The sequence below is a fragment of the Gopherus evgoodei genome, chromosome 21 (assembly GCF_007399415.2).
Source record: "Gopherus evgoodei ecotype Sinaloan lineage chromosome 21, rGopEvg1_v1.p, whole genome shotgun sequence".
In the NCBI taxonomy this organism is placed as follows: Eukaryota; Metazoa; Chordata; order Testudines; family Testudinidae; genus Gopherus; species Gopherus evgoodei.
In genome coordinates this window covers 3596477-3613347 of record NC_044342.1, presented here as the reverse complement: position 1 = coordinate 3613347, position 16871 = coordinate 3596477, and the positions used below count along the sequence as shown (strand labels likewise).

Genomic DNA, 16871 nt, shown 5'->3' with positions numbered 1-16871 from the left:
AGTGGTGATTTCCCCATCTTACAAGGGCTGGCTGGCCTGACCATTCTCCCCTCTGTGGAGCGTGGCAGGGGCTGAAGCTCACCCCCTGTGGGGCAGGAGTGCCCAGGTGCCGGGCGCTGGGCTCCGTTGCACCTGGCAAGCAGCTCAGGTGAGGCGAGGCAGAGCCTGTGGTGTCCGTTCTGCATTGCCTGGTGCTGGGCCATTGCACAATCCCCAGCCACACCGCACAGCGTGCCCTGAGAGCAGGAAGGGGGCCAAGCAGATGATCCAGCAAGAGGGGGAGAGGATATATGGTTGGGGGGAGGAAAAGTCTTGGGCTGCACTGGGGGAGTGCAGAGCAGGGGTGACACCCCAGAAACCTGCAGCAAAGGGATGGACAGGTGGGATGGGTGGAGAGAAGAGGCAGCGAGCCTAAAATCTAAAAGGGGAATGTGGGGTTCAGTGGTCAGAGCGGAGGGGGTGGGTTGGTGGGCAGAATTCCTGGGTTCTATCTCCAGCCCTGGGAGGGGAGTGTGGTCCAGTGGTTAGAGTGTATGCCGGGGGGGGAAAAGGACTCCTGGGTTCTCTCGCTGTCTCTGACTCTCTCTTGTGCAATCCCTCACCAGTTACCCAACTCGCCAGTGTGTGGGAGCGAGGGGCTGGGGAGACACGGCCCAGAGTCCTGTGCTGCCCCTTTCTTACCCAACAGGGGGCAGGTTGACAGAGCATAACAGACGCTCTCCAGAGCACGGAGCAGCAGCCGCCCGTGCAGCCAGGCAATGAGCATTTCCCACAGCTTGGAGCTGAGGAGAATGCAGCAGCTGCTGTTCCAGCTCCCCGGGGACAGGCCCTCTCAGCCAACAGACACTTCTTACTCACCACAACTAAGGGCATCAGGTTCCTCCGCTGGGAGTGTGGAGCATGCATTCATTTTCCTGTTCGCACTCCTCTGCCATGTGAAAATCGAGAAGGAGAGGCAGAAGCCCCACTTCCCTCCCAAAATGACGTCCAGTGGGGGAAGCCAAGACAACAGAGTGGGGCTGCAAATGGTGACCAGATTCTCACTGCCAGGGTCTAGTCTAGCTCAGGGTCCAGCTCAACTTCCTCCCCACGCCACTGGCCCCCAGTCCCCTTCCACCACCAGGTCAACCCAGGCACTAGGGCAGGAACTGGGTGAGGCAGCAAGTCAAACTGATCAAAGCAGGCCAAAGTGAGACTTGTCTTCATGGGCCGCTGACAATGACGTCCTTTTTGTGTGCAACTGCTGCAAAAACATCCCGACAGAGAAGCAACAAGCCAAAGTAATCCCATGCAGCTGCCAAAGTAGCTCAGCTGCGAGTGCATTAGACTGGAGATGTAAAGGTCCCTGGTTCAATCCCAGGCTTTGGCAGGTCCTTTCCTCTCTCTTTGTGCAGGGATGGCTTGCTCTCTGGGAGCACAGCAGTGCCTGCACCCAAGGTGAGTCCCTGAGCTTGGGCTCTGCAGTAGGAAAAGATACTGTGGGCTTCTGCCCCTAGTTGCCTGGCCTGACCTTCAACAATGAGGGACAGGAGCTGTCTCTCCTACATGAGTCGTTGGTGCACCCAATATGGCAGGAAGAAAGTGAGACAGGGTGGCCCCCAGGAATGGTGCCAGAGGGCTGCTGGGCAGTGACAGGCCGGGATGGGGGATGAAAACTCCTTTGTGCATCTTAGCAAGGAAGTGCCCTGGAAGGGGCATCTGTGAAAACAGCTGTATAGAAGGGATTTGGGGGCCAAGGAGGAGGCACTTGATGTTCAGTGCCTTAGGGAAGCTGGACTTGGACAGCGTGGGTATTCAGAAAATGCATATTCATGAGTTTAGGGTAGATTGATAGGAAGAGGGGAGTGGAAGGAGGGCCCATCTCTCTGGTCCATCCAGGCCAGGGAAGAACCATGGGTTTGTTCTTCACAGGCACGGTGTGAGTACAGAAGGTGGTGGAGCTCTGACCAGGGAAGGCATTATTGGTGGGCTTTGTGCTCTGTAGCACTGGTTATGGCTATATTAGTGTGTATGGTCCCCAGTTAAGGCATGAATGGAAGAAACTGGCTCCCTTCCTCTGAACTGTTTGGTGTTGAGAGGATTTTAATTGTGTCAGCTGGCCTGTGGACTGCTGGTCCTGTTTTCCTGACTGTTAGAGGAAACGTTTTTATAGTGAGGTCGGCTTAGAGGAGCTCACACCAGCCCCAAAGGGGGTTCAGCTTTCTGCGGGGACAGGCCAGGAGTTGCATTGAACGGATTTACATGAAGGAGAGCACGTCGACAACCCAGTGCAGGGTGGTGCCTTTGGACTGTTCGGATCACGCAGCTCTCAGTGTGCTCAATGTGGGCAATTCCCTGACCAGGGGCGGCTCTATGTATTTTGCCGCCCAAGCATGGCAGTCAGGCAGCCTTCGGCGGATGCCTGTGGGAGGTCCTCTGGTAACGCAGATTCGGTGGCATGTCTGCAGGAGGTCTGCCGGTCCCGCACCTTCGGCGTACCTGCTGCCGAATTGCCACGGAAGCTGCGGGACTGGCAGAGCTCCTGCAGGCATGTCACCTAATCCACATTACCAGAGGACCTCCTGCAGGCATGTCACCTAATCCGCATTACCAGAGGACCTCCTGCCACCCTCACAGTGACTGGCAGGCAGCCCCCCGCAGCTTGCCGTCCCAGGCACGCACTTGCTGCGGTGGTGCCTGGAGCAGCCCCTGTCCCTGACCCAGGGCAGAGGACATTGGAAGCTGAACATCTAGAGCTTGCAAGATAAAAGAGCAGGGGGGTGAGCCCTGGCAGTGTTGGCAGAACAGGAAAGCATCAGAGGGTTCTATGGCAACCAGGGGATTGACGGGAGTCGGTGAGGGAGGAGTTGGCAGCTTTGTTCCAGCGATCAGGCAAACACCGCAACATCAAAAAAACCAACGATGCCATATCCTGCAGTGTCGCCTGTGAGATTTCCACAAGAGCATCCAGGCTGGGAAACCAGTCAGCCTGTGAATGTATGACCGGATCAAGTGACAGCTGCCCAAGTTCCAGGAGATGAGGCTGCAGCTGGCCAATATGAGCGGGAGCACCGAGTGAAGGGAGGAGCCGCCTCCCCCGACATTTTTGCAGCCTGCAGGGAATGGAGACCAAGCAGGGGGATGTGGGGACTCAGGGCAGGACCCACAGATCCCATAGTGCAGGACCACAGTCGCTGCAGGAGGAGAGAGAGAGTCTTGTGAGAGGAAGCCGCTGGTTGGAAGCAGTAAGTGCAGAGTGCAAACCAGCCAGCCAAGAGTCACATGGGGTCTAGAAAAGAAAACAGCAGCAGGTTCCATGGTGTAATGAGCAACCCACAAGACTTTGAATCCTGGAATCTCAGTTCAAATCTCAGTGGGACTCCTGGAGATATTGTGGTTTGCCACAAAGACTTGGAGCTCAATGTGTATGGTTACCCTCTACCTGGGTGAACTGAAGCTTTTTTTTTCTTCTCCTCCTGGGTCACTGATGCCCATTGCAGATAGGTCTTTGGTCCAGCTGGCCGCTATAGGGTGGGGTCCTAGAACTTAACTATCTGGTTAGAGAGTCCTGCGGGTTGACCTGATTGTTGGGTTTCTTGCTGCTTCACCTGATGTCCACAACTTTAGTCCCTGTAGCTGCAGCTCTTCTTCTTGCCCACATAACATTTAAAGGAAGGAGTGCCAGGGCCAGGGTTCCCAGGCTGGAGCCCAGCACACCTCTCCTCCTCTGGACCCCTAGAGTAGAGGCGGTTGGTGCTGAGGGCTCCAAAAGAAGGTTTAAAAGCCACAGAACAACTGAGGTCAGGGGAAGAAGAGGGCAGGACCATGCCTATGAATGGTCTTCAGACAGGCACAAAAACACTCAGCCAGCCTGCTCCCTGCCATGCACTCCCTGCAAACACCCACTGAAGGCCATCCACAGATGCTCTGTGGCCATTATCAGAAATGGTAGAAAGCAGGGCCAGCCCCCCTGCTGAAGCCTCTTACTGCTCCCACTCAAGGTGCTCACTTTTGCAGTGGGGCAGGAGATTTTACCCCAAGAGGCTTTTTCCCAGCTGGCGAGAAACAGAGAAACACCCAGGCTCCCAAGGCGCTATGTAACGACCCCCTCAAGCACAGGGACTGGCGCACATTTGGAAGAGGGAAACTGCTCCACACGCTGGCCCGGGCAGCAGCCCATTTTATTTGGCAAGTCAGGAAGGGCAAAGGCTAGATTGGAAGCAGCTGGGGCTCCTGCCCCAGCCTTTGTGATGTCCATCCTTCAACTCCTTCCCGGGGCTCTAACTGCAGCCAGAGCATTGGCCTGAGCAGCCCAGAAGAGGTTCCAGCCCTGAAGGGAGCAGGACATTCAGCACAACAGTAAAACTGCACAAGCACAACCACAAAGGGACTCGAACTCTCTATCGCCTGATCCAATATTCCTTAGGCCACATATGAAAAGGCCCTCCAAGCACTTCTTTGGAAAAGGCAGACACTGATGCATCAAACGAAGTGGGGATTCACCCACCAAAGCTTATGCTCCAATACTAACAATGCTGTTAGCCTATAAGGTGCCACACGACTCTTTGCTGCTTTTGCAGACACTGTGTTTCTCAGATCAGCTACTGAGGGGGGCCTAGACTCTCTGGGCACAAGAAGTCAAGTTCTCAGTGAGATGTGAGACTTAATTCTCTGGAGCCGGGTGCAGGGCTTTGGCAGGGAGGCTCAGGCATGGGGCATTGTGGTGCAGCGGATGGACCGGCTGTCAAGGTGCGGAGATTTAATCTCACTGAGGAGGAGGAGGAGAAATCCTGCTGATAGGCAGTATCCAGGGCCGGTGCAACCACTAGGCGAACTAGTCGGTGGCCTAGGGTGCCAAGTGGTTGGGGGCACCAAACAGCGCACTCAGGGGAGCCAGTGGAGTGGAAGTGATCTCGGGCAGGGAGTTGGGGGGGTGCAGGGGAGGGCTGCCAGCAGCAAGTAATGGGGGGCGTGCAGGGGAACCGCTCCCTGTCCCAGCTCACCTCTGCTCCGTCTTCTCCCCTGAGCACACCACCCCCGCTCTAATTCTCCTCCCCTCCCAGATTTGCCGCACTTAACAGCTGATTGGCACCGCAAGCCTGGGAGGCGGGAGAAGTGGAGCGGCGCCGGTATGCTCAAGGGAGAAGGCGGAGCAGAGGTGAGCTGGGGTGGGGAGCTGCTGCAGGGGGGACTGGCCGGCTCTTCCCTAAGGCCCCCGCCCCTGCACTCACTGCATCGTAAGTGGAGTGACCCAGCCTCAGCCTAGTCCACTCCCCTGGCTCCCAGTCACGCCACTGGCAAGTGCTGTGGGGCGGTTCCCCTCTCCCCCCAAACTTGGGAGCCAGGGGAGATCTATGGGCCTGGGTCTCTCACCCCTTCATCCCATCCCCTGCCCCCAATATCCCTCTTGGGCTCTGTGGGGCTGGGTCTCTCTCCCTGCCCCTGTGCTCCCCCCTGCACAGCATGTCCTGGGAGTGACTCAGTTTCCCTGGACCAACATTTCACCACTCCACACGTGTCTCTTCTGTCTCCCAGCTCCCTCACCCCACCCCATTTCCCCTGAAGCCCAGGCTGGGTCTCTACCAACCCTCTCTCCTCTCCTCCTGACCCCAATATCCCCTTCCCCTATGGGTCTATGGGGCTGAGTCTCTCCCTTCCCCCATCCCCTCCCCCAATATCTCCCTGCCCCAGGCTGTGATGTGCTATGATGTGTGCTGGGACCAGGGCTGGCTCAAGGTTTTTTGCTGCCCCAAGCAGCCGGGAAAAAAAAACAACCCACAATCACAATCGGCGGCAGCTCCACTGTGCTGCCTTTTTCTTCGGTGGCAATTCAGTGGCAGGTCCTTCCCTCCGAGAGGGACAGAGGGACCCGCCGCAGAATTGCTGCCGAAGAGCCCAACATGCCACCACTTCCCCTTGGCCGCCTCAAGCACCTGCTTGCTGAGCTGGTGCCGGCCCTGGCTGGGGCTGTGACGTGCACTGGGTCTGTGACCTGCTGTGACCTGCTCACTCTCCGAGGGCAACTTACTCCCTTGAAACCAGCAGGACAGAAGGTGTCACGTGTCTATGGGCGGGGTTATGCAGATGAGCAGTGTCTGGTGGCAGTACGGAGAGCAGCGAGATGAACCGAAGGAGCCGGGCATAGAAAATTCTCTGTGTGTGGACAGAATCCGGTGTGGGGAGTTCATGTGGGGAGTGCCTGCAACGGAGTCACTTCGGGGCAGTGATTGCCACTGAGCTACATAGTGACAAAAGGTGTGTGAATGGGGTGTGGTGCCTGGCTGGGAGCAGTTCGAGGGGTAAGAATAGTGGTGGGAGCAAGAAGTCCTGTCCTAGCAGGGGATGTATACCCTGAGAGGGTGTTTTGTGGGTGCAAGTAGGTTTGGGGGCTTCTTGTAATGACAAGGGGTGTCTGTAGCTAGAACCCTCCTAACCCCACTAGTTTTCTCTGTGCTTGGGGGGGCAGATTCTGTGATGTCACAGTCCCTGGGGGAGGTGTTTGAATCATAACTCCAAAGTGGAAGAACAAGTCCCCCTACTTGTGCTCAGTTTCCACTAGGGGGCTGGGCTGGGATCTCTAGGGAGGGAAGCACAGGGAAAAACAGTCTCCTCTATGGAACCCAGGAGTCCTAGATCCCAGTCCCCCTGCTCTAGACCCCCTCCACTTCCAGAGCCAAGGATAGAACCCAGGGACCTTGTGCCCAGCCCTCTCCCTGCTCTGACCCCTAAACTCCGCTGCCCTCCCAGGGTGGCACAGGGGTCACTGGGTCTGTGTCCCAGCTCTGCTAAGGGCCTTGACTGATTTTCCCAAAGTGCTTCCATCTGAATCTAGCCGACGAAGTGGGTATTCACCCACAAAAGTTCATGCTCCAATACGTCTGTTGGTCTATAAGGTGCCACAGGACTCTGCTGCTTTTACAGATCCAGCACATCTGCCCCCCCCCCCCACCTGCTCACCCCAGTGTAGAGGCACAAGCACTGTGCTGGGTCGTGATGGGAAATTGTCCAAGCTGGCCCAGGGGAGACGTGAGTCCCCCTGCTTCCCTCTGCTGGTGGGGCTGAGCCCTACTCTGTGTGTGTGTGTGCGTCTGTGACACTGCTGATATCAGTGTGTTGCTGGGCTAATGAATAGGAAATGGCTTTGCAGGATTTTGTATTCTGCAGCAAGTGACACACAAACACACAACGGGACTCACACAATCCCAAGAACACTGACACACAACACACCCAGAGGGACATGCTAGCCCAACCCCCATAGAGACAACAATCACACCCCCAGCCACACTCACACTCACTCCCCCACACACACCATAACATTCACAATTGTGCTCAGAGATGCAACTGCACTCAGTTCACTCCCACTGCTCCAAATACAAGGTCCTCCCACCCCACACAACATATGCCAAGGCCTGTTGAATTCACTGCCACTGGACAGCTAACAATGAGAATGACCCCCTCATGCTGGATCATCTGCTTGGCCCCCATTCCCTCTTGGGGCACGCTGTGTGGCGTGGCTGGGGATTGTGCAATGGCCCAGCACCAGGCAATGCAGAACAGACACCACACGCCTTGCCCCGCCTCACCTGAGCTGCTCTCCATGTGCATTGGAGCCCAGCACCCCACACCTTGGCACTCCTGCCCCACAGGGTGTGAGCTGCAGCCCCTGTCACACTCCACAAAGGAGAGAAGGGTCAGGCCAGCCAGCCCTTTTAAGATGAAATCACCACCGGGGTTGATGGTATGGGGGCTGTAACATACGGAGAAATGGTTGTCACGCCAGCAGAAGGCAGCAGAGCACACACACACACACACACACACACACACACACACACACACACACACAACTGCAAACATATGCATGAATCCAGCCACACACACACACACAATTGCTAATATACACAAACACCCGCACAAATCCAGACAGCATCAACACTAGCCTGGGACCAGGGGAGTAGAGCAGGCTGGGGCCAGATCACTCCACTTCTCGCAGGAAGTAGCCAGCACCCTGTCATAAACAGATAGTTAAGGGTTAATGCCTCTTTTACTTGTAAAGGGTTAAGAAGCTCAGTAAACCTGGCTGACACCTGACCAGAGGACCAATAAAGGGACAAGATACTTTCAGATCTTGGTGGGGGGGAAGTCTTCTGTTTGTGCTCTTTGTTTTGGGGGTTGTTCACTCTTGGGACTAAGAGGGACCAGATGTCCATCCAGCCTCTGCAAATCTTTCTGAATCAGTCTCTCATGTTTCAAACTTGCAAGTAACAGCCAGGCAAGGCATGTTAGTCTTATTTTTGTTTGCCAAAGCCCTGCACCCAGCTCCAGAGAATTAAGTCTCACATCTCACTGGGAACTCGACTTCTTGTGCCCAGACAGTCTCAGCCCCCCTCAGTAGCCACCTGAGAAACACAGTGTCTGCAAAAGCAGCAAAGAGTCGTGTGGCACCTTATAGACTAACAGCATAGTTAGTATTGGAGCATGAGCTTTGGTGGATGAATCCCCACTTCGTTTAATGCATCAGTGTCTGCCTTTTCCAAAGAAGTGCTTGGAGGGCCTTTTTCTATGTGACCTAAAGGACTTTGGATCTGGTGATTGAGAGTTAGAGTACCTTTGTGGTTGTGCTTGTGCAGTTTTACTGTTGTGCTGAAAGTCCTGCTCCTTTAGGGCTGGAACCTCTTCTGGGCTGCTCAGGCCAATGCTCTGGCTGCAGCTAGAGCCCCGGGAAGGAGTTGGGGGATGGGCGTCACAAAGGCTGGGGCAGGAGCCCCAGTTGCTTCCAATCTAGCCTTTGCCCTTCCTGACTTGCCAAAGAAAATGGGCAGCTGCCTAGGCCAGTGAGAAGAGCAGTTTCCCTCTTCCAAATGTGAGCCTGTCCCTGTGCTTGAGGGGGTCGCTACATAGCGCCTTGGGAGCCTGGGTGTTTCTCTGCTTCTCGCCAGCTGGGGAAAAGCCTCTTGGGGTAAAATCTCCTGCCCCACTGCAAAAGTGAGCACCTTGAGTGGGAACGGTAGGAGGCCTCACCAGGGGGATTGGCCCTGCTTTCTACCATTTCTGATAATGGCCACAGAGCATCTGCAGATGGCCTTCAGTGGGTGTTTGACATGGTTGGGAGCAGGCTGGCTGAGTGTTTTTGTGCCTGTCTGAAGGCCACACATAGGCATGGTCCTGCCCTCCTCTTGCCCAGACCTCGGTTGTTGTGTGGCTTTTAAGCCTTCCCTTGGAGCTGTCAGCACCTGCAGCCTCTGCTCTAGGTGCCCAGAGGAGGAGAGGTGTGCTGGGCTTCAGCCTGGGAAGCCTGGCCCTGACACTCCTTCCTTTAAATGCCATGAGAGCAAGAGGAAGAGCTGCAGCTACAGGGACCAAAGTTGTGGACATCAGGTGAAGCAGCAAGAAACCCAACAATCAGGTCAACCCGCAGGAATCTCTAACCAGACTGTTAAGTTCTAGGACTCCACCCTATACCAGCCAGTTGGACCAAAGACCAAGAGGCATCAGTGATCCAGGAGGAGGAGTTCAGCCAGCAAGAGGCTATGCAAGCATGTTGAGCTCTAAGGTTTTGCAGCGAACCAACATATCTCCCAGAGATCTCACTAAGACTTGAACTCAGGTTGCAGGATCCAAAGTCCTGAGTGCTGCCCATTATACCATGGAACCTGCTGCTGTTTTAGTTTCTAGACCTCTATGCCTCTCGGCTGCCTGGCTTCCACTCTGCACTTATTGCTTCCCACCAGCGGCTTCCTCTCGCGGGACTCTCTCTCCTCCTCCAGCAACTGTTGTCCTGCACTATCAGATCGGTGGGGTTCTGCCCTGAGTCCTAGCATCCCCCTTTGTCTCCATTCCCTGCAGTCTGCAAAAATGTCAGGGGAGGCTGCCCCTCCCTTCACTTGGTGATCCCACTCATATCGGCCAGCTGCAGACTCATCTCTTGCAACTCGGCCAGCTGTCGCTTGATCCGGTCCTACAGTCACACTGACTGGCTCCGCAGCCTGGATGGGCTTCTGGAAATCCCACAGGTGCCACTGCAGGACTTGGCACCATTGGTTTCTTTAATGTTGTGGTGTTTGTCAGACCACCAGAACAAAGCCTCCAACTCCTCCCTCCCGCCTCACTGACTCCTACCAATCCCCCTGGTTGTCATAGAATTCTCTAATGCTTTCCCATTCTGCGAACACCGCCAGGCCTCACCCCCCTGCTCCTTTATTTTGCAAGCTCTGGATGTTCAGCTTCCAATATTCTCAGCAATGGGTCAGGGTATTGCCCACATTGAGAGCTGTGTGATCCAAACAGTCCATTAGCACCACCCCGCACTGGGCTGTGAACATGCTCTCCTTCACGTAAATCCAGACAATGCAACTCCTGGCCTGTCCCCGCAGAAAGGTGTATCCCCTCTGTGGCTAGTGTGAATTCGGGTCAGAGGAATAGGAGGCTACCACCCGCCCTCCACTGGCTCCACTATGGAGAAACATGTCTTCTAAGCCAACCTCATTACAGACCTGCGCCAGGTAGTGCTCATCATAGACGAGTTTCCTCTGATAGTCAGGAAAACAGGACCGACAGTGCTCAGGCCAGCTGCAACAATTGAAATCCCACCCCAACACCAAACACCGCGTGGTCCAGAAGAAGGGAGCCAGTTCCTTCCATAGAACTTTTCTTTCATGCATTAACTGGGGGACCATAAATACTAATATAACAGTAACCAGTGTCACAGAGCACAAAATGTACCAGTAATGCCCTCCAGAACCTCCTGTACTTATACTGTGAATGTGAAGAACAAGACTCCAACCCCATCTTTCTTCCCTGGCCAGGAGGACCAGAGAGATGAGCCCTTCTTCCCATCACCCTCTGCCTATTGAGCTATTCTAGAGTTGTTAATGTACATTTCCTGAACACCCACCATGTCCAAGTCCAGCTGCTCCAAGGTACTGAACATTAAGCACCTCCTCCTGGACCCCCAAATCCCTGCCATCTTCCACATGGCCACTTTTACAGATGCCCCTTCCCTGGTACTGCCATTGCTCAATTGTATAGAGGAGTTTTCATCCCTAATCCCTGCCCAGCAGCCCTCTGGCACCATTCCTGAGGGCCACCCTGCCTCACACACTTCCTGCCATGTTGGGAAAGACAGCCCCCATCCTTAAAGGTCAGGTGGGCCAACTAGGAGCAGAAGCCCATTCTATGTTTTCCTACTGCAGAGCACAAGATCAGGAACTCATCTGGACTGCAGGCACTGCTGTGCTCCCAGAAAACATGCTGCCACTGCACAAAGAGGAATGAAAGGGCCTGCTAAAGCCTGATATTGAACCAGAGACCTTTAGATCTTCAGTCTAATACTCTCATAACTGAGCTACTTTGGCAACTCTCTGGGAAAGTTTTGGCCTGTTGCTTCTCTGTCGGGGATGTTTTTGCAGCAGTTGCACACAAAAAAAAACGTCATTGTGAGTGGCCTATGAAGACAAAACTCACTTTGGCCTGCCTTTCTCAGCTTGACTTGCTGCCTCACCCAGTTCCTGCCTGAGTTCCCGGGTTGACCTGGTAGCAGAAGGGGACTGGGGGCAAGTGGTGCGGGGGAGGAGTTGAGCTGGACTATGAGCTAGACTAGACCCTGGCTGTGAGAGTCAGGCCACCACTTGCCGCCCCACCCTGTTGTCCTGGCTTCCTCCACTGGGCTTCATTTTGGGAGGGAAGTGGGGCTTCTGCCTCCCCTCCCCGATTTTCACACCACAGAGGAGTGCAAACAGGAAAATGAACGGCTGCTCCACACCCCCACTGGAGAAACCCGACGCCCTTAGCTGTGGTGAGTAAGAAGTGGCTGTTGGCTGACAGGGCCTGTCCCTGAGGAACTGGAACAGCAGCTGCTGCCATCCTCTCAGCTCCACGCTGTGGGAAATGCTCACTGCCTGGCTGCATGGGCGGATGCTGCTCTCTGCTCTGGAGAGCATCTGTATTGCTCTGTCAACCCCCCGTCTTCCTTGAGGCAGCCTGGTAAGGTCCCAAGTGCCTCCTCCAGCCTGGCAGCTGAGAGTGTGCAGACATCAGCTCCCTGCCAACCCCAGAGCCAGCAGCAGCACCAGTCCCCTCAGCACCACAGGGGCACTCAATGCACTTCCTGTGGGGAAATGGCTCCTTGGCATCCAGTTGCTAGAGTGAGAGTCAAGAGAGAGCAGTGTCTGGCTCACCGTGGGGGAGAGAAGAGACCTGATGAGTGCGGATCTCCCTCTGTCTCCCGCGCAAGGCTGGTCAGTTTTATTGTCACTGTGATAGTCAGTGCTTCCCTTTCAGAGCCAGCCCTAGAGGGGTAGGGGGTCTGGGACAAATCCCCCCTTTCCTCCCCAGGCCCTGCCCCCACTCCTCCCCTTTCCCCAGCGTCACCTGTGAGATTTCCACAAGGGCATCCAAATTGGGGAGCCAGTCAGCGTGTGACTGTATTACCAGATCAAGTGACAGCTGGCCGAGTTCCAGGAGATGAGGCTGCAGTGGCTGATTTGAGCGGGAGCACCGAGTGAAGGGAGGGGCAGCTTGCCCTGACATTTTTGCTGACTGCAGGGAATGGAGACAAAGCAGATGGATGCTGGGACTCAGGGCAGGACTTCACCAATCTGATAGTGCAGGACCAGAGTCGCTGGAGGAGGAGAGAGAGTCCCGCGAAAGGAAGCCACTGGTGGGAAGCAATAAGTGCAGAGTGCAAACCAGCCACCTAAGAGTCACAGGAGTCTAAAAAGCAAATTAGCAGCTGGTCCTGTGGTGTAATGGGCAGTGCTTAGGACTCTGAATCCTGCAATCTGAGTTCAAAACTCAGTGGGACCTCTGCACGTACGTTGGTTTGCTGCAAAGACCTGGAGCTCAATGTGCTTGGTCCCTCTCTGATGATGAATTAGAGTGAAGTTTTTTCTCCCTCATGCTGGGTGACAGATGCCCACTGGATACAGGTCTTTGGTCTGGCTGGTTCAATGGGCCAGCTGCTATAGGTTGGGGTCCTAGAACTTACATCTGGCTAGAGAGTCCTGTGGATTGACCATATGGTTGTTTCTCACTGCTTCACCTGATGTCCACAACTCTGGTCCCTGCAGCTGCCATGCTCTTCCTCTTGTGCACATGGCATTTAAAAGAAGAAGTGCTAGGGCCAGGCTTCATCGTCAGGGAAAGGCAGGGTGGAGAAGAGTCCCAGGCTACCCTGGCACCACTCTGCTGGCCACCCTCTCTGCTCTGGGATGTCTTGTGGTCCCACCAGGAGCGGAACAGGCTCCCTAAAAGCAAGGCCACCCAGAGGATTTGGGGGCCTAACGTGGGGGAGAGGACATAAAAAAGGCACCATTGGCTGTGACGCTTGTACTCACTGGGCAGCATCCGAGTCTTCAGTGGCAGCAGGTCCTTCGGTCGCTCTGCGTCTTTGGCAGCAGTGAAGGACCCACTGCTGCCTGCCAGCGTGAGAGCTAGTGAGGTGCTAATCCTGATAGTGGTGGCTGGGTGGCAAACAAGGCTGAAAAGCCAGTTGAGTGGCGCAGTGGAAGCATGCTGGGCCCCTAACCCAGAAGTCAATAGATCGAAGCCATCCTCTGCTATGCATGCACTTGTTTCTTTTTCTTCTGGGCCTTCAAGCGAGGCGGTGACCAGCAGAGCACCAAGAGCCTGGTCCATGAGGCAAGAGGTGCCTGAGGCGAGGCCAGGGAGCTCTCTGGCTGCCTGGGCTGAAGGCAAAAGGCAGGCCTGGGCATGGTGAGGGCCTCCTATCCTGCAATGAGGCCTCACTGGTCCCCTTTTCCCACCCACACTGGCAGGCGGCTGCTGCGGGAGAACACGAGGGAGGCTCTCAGGACGCCAGGCAGTGCTGTCTGTGTGGCTGTCAGGGGAAAGAGCTGAGGTTCCTGACTCGATCTGCCATTGACTCATATGGCTCTGTGCGCTGTCAGCCGGTGTGGGCCAGGCTGCAGACATGACTCAGGCTTGGGGAGCATGGCTGCACTTTCCTGACGAGGCATGAGGCGCAGTGTACAGGGAAGTGGGAGGGAGGTATCTTTTAGCCAGCGTGTCTCGTCCGCTTCTTCCTTGCTACTTGGGCAGAGGCAGGAAGGGAGTGAAACGATCCCGGCAAAAGGTTTTGCGCTCTACCTTGAGGATTAAGCCTGAGCCTCCGGCACGGCTGCCAGGAGATGGGTTTCTGAATGGCAAACAGCCCACTCTTCGGGCCACCAGCTGAAAGCACTGAGGCAGCAAAACAGGACCTTTGAGGCTCCCAACAGCTTTCAGGGAAGTAAGGAAGTAGCATAGTCTTTCCCCCATCCCTGGGTGGGCTTGTACCACCATCCTTTCAGTTAACAGCCAAATACACTGACCCATTGCACCACAGAGACAGGTACAGGCCAGGCTGTATTGAGCACAATCAGCTCAGGGTCCGGTATAGTACATGCATGCAACGCTTAGACAAGAAACAGCAAGGAACTCGACTGCTATGGAGTGAAAGTTCTGTGGGAAGGAACCAAAAAGAGCATTGGGGCTGTGGTCTATTGCTTGTATACACTTTCTTTGGCCTGTTTTCCTCTAAGAGTTAGCAGGGTGGATTTCTTAGTCACAGCTCAGTGGGTGGATTTATGCAAATTCTAGACTCTGAGACTTGGAGCTGGGGTGCACAACTTTCAGGGTGCATACACCACCTTAGCAACTAACCTTTGCTACCTCACTGCAGAACACCCCACACACAGCAGCCTTTTACACATCAGGACCAAACCGTACCAGGACACAGGTGTAGCCACTTAAACCTAGGGCCCACAACTTCAGCACTAACAACAATTCAAAGACATTCAAACTTGCCTCTGTCTTTACACACCAGGGACAGCAGGAAGGAACTCAGCCAAGGTGAGACACCCCACAACACACACAAACAAACATTCATTCCTACCAGGTGTGGGCGTTTGCTCTGATTTTTAGCCTGCTAACACAGCAGTGGGAGATTGTCCTCTGACTTTCAGCCTGGCTCCCTTTGCCATGTGCCTGGGCATCAGCGGGACTCTCTCAGGAGAGCAATTCTGCCCCCTCACCTGCCGTCCCTGAGAAATTACTTCTTTGAGCCCTGGGGACCGGCCAGGGACTCCAATTTCCATACCCCTGGTGCATTGAGTGCAGCAGAGCGAGTCATTGGTCAAGGTGCTGGTTTTACTTCCAGTGTCCCTTGTTCCAATGATCACACTCAGGATTTAAATTAGTTCAATTAAATTTTCTCTAAAAGCGAGAGGCTTAGTGAGCAGTCAGTGTAGTTACTTTGCCTGTAGCATATTGTGTGTTTTCCCTGGCAGTGACTCTGCAGCAGTTTTTGGGTTTGTTTCAGATTTTATAAAATCTTTGTTTCCTCTATTTTCTTCCTTTTTTTTTTAAGTTGAAGGGTTTCTTGGAGAGTGATATTTGTGAGTTTTTACCCAGTTTTGTGAGGTTGTTATCTCTTGTTGTGAAAAGAAAGCAGAATTCTGGTTGGACTTTTGCTATTTCTGTTCTGGGAGTCAGTGGCTGTGATACAATCCTTACTGATGATGGCAGAGGAAGATCTCTCTCTTCTACAGTGATGGTGCAATTTTTTGTTGGGCCCTTTCTCCTCCCCACTCTCCTTTCTAACCAGGCAGGCAGGCTTGGTGGCCTATAGAGGTGGGTCAAGCCAGGGTTTCTTTTGGCAGATACCTGGTTGAGAACTGGTGCTGTATGGTATCTCTCCTTAGTCATTTCTTGTCTAAACCAACCAGCTCTAATGTCTGTAGTCTCATCTCATACTTTGGAAGCCTGCTATTTACCCCTTTTCATTGCAAAAACAGACTATTCCTATTCTTTCTTTCTTATCTGCTAACCAGTTACTGATCCATGAGAGGGCTCGAGCTGTCTGGAGTAGCTCGTGACTATGAGTGGCAACCTCAGGGCAGCCTGTTAAGAAGCAGGGCACAACCCCCAAATCAGTTGTGTGCTCTAGACTTAGAGTTCACCAAGTGTCAGATTCAGGATGACGTGTCTTTTATGACTTTTTAAACCAAACTTGCTATTTTTGCATAATTTAAGCATTCTATGCAGAGGACTAGAAATGTTTTTATTAACCTGTATATTAGATCATTTTAACATTGGCTGGAATCAAAATGTTAAATCTGTTCTTATCACTTTAATAACAGATGCTTCCTCTATCTCAGGACTATCCATTAAACTGATTTTTGGAACAGGGACATGGAGTAGCAGATTCCTCCACCCAGTGCACACATCGCCCTGTTATTGTGGCACTGAACCTCTAGGAACGGTGGATCTCCCAATGGGGAGAATATCATGGCTGAAGAGCAGCGAAGAAAAGTGGTGTTGTCTCTGTTCCCGTTTGGTTTGTACTGAGTATGGTTTTGAAGTCATTTGTAAATTTTTGGTCAGTTATTAGTTACATTTTATTATTAGGCCTCTGAGTTGAAAGGCTGCTCTTGCAATGTTACTTTCTCGTTGTTTGCAGGTCAGTTAAACAGCTGCTTTCTTAGTCTATTCTGTGTTGGTTCTTAAACTGCTCTCCTTAGTACACCTTCCAGCATTAATTGCATGGTTTGGATCGTTCTTTCCCTCGTCTCCCCATGGAAGAGAAATTTTCCATCCTTTTCCCCTTTGGGAAAACGCCACAGTTTTAACTTAGAGAACAATCTCTGTAAACATTGTGCCCCGATGAGGAGGAAAGTCAGGGCCCTTTGAGTCACATTCCTAGAGTTTAAGGCTGGAAGGAACCAGCCGATCACCTCAGAGGGACTGGGGTGCACCAATGCCCGAGGCCTTACCATGGCAAGGAATTGATTTGATGCCATTGACTGTACGTTTGAGGTAGTTCTGTGGGAAAGGAGCAGAAAAGAGCATTGGGGCTTATCACTTGCATTGGCTTTCTTTGCCCTGGTTTGCTGTAA

The 16871-nt window shown here is 53.7% G+C and overlaps 2 non-coding genes across 2 annotated transcripts; both read left to right on the top strand.

Annotated features, from left to right (window-relative positions):
• Nucleotides 1-1296: 1296 nt before the first annotated feature.
• TRNAS-GGA lies at nt 1297-1369 on the top strand. The gene has a single exon. It is a non-coding gene; the product is annotated as a tRNA-Ser (tRNA).
• Nucleotides 1370-16055: 14686 nt separating this feature from the next.
• Nucleotides 16056-16248, top strand: LOC115638437. Its single transcript, XR_003997440.1, has one exon. It is a non-coding gene; the product is annotated as a U2 spliceosomal RNA (small nuclear RNA).
• The last annotated feature ends 623 nt before the right edge of the window (nt 16249-16871 follow it).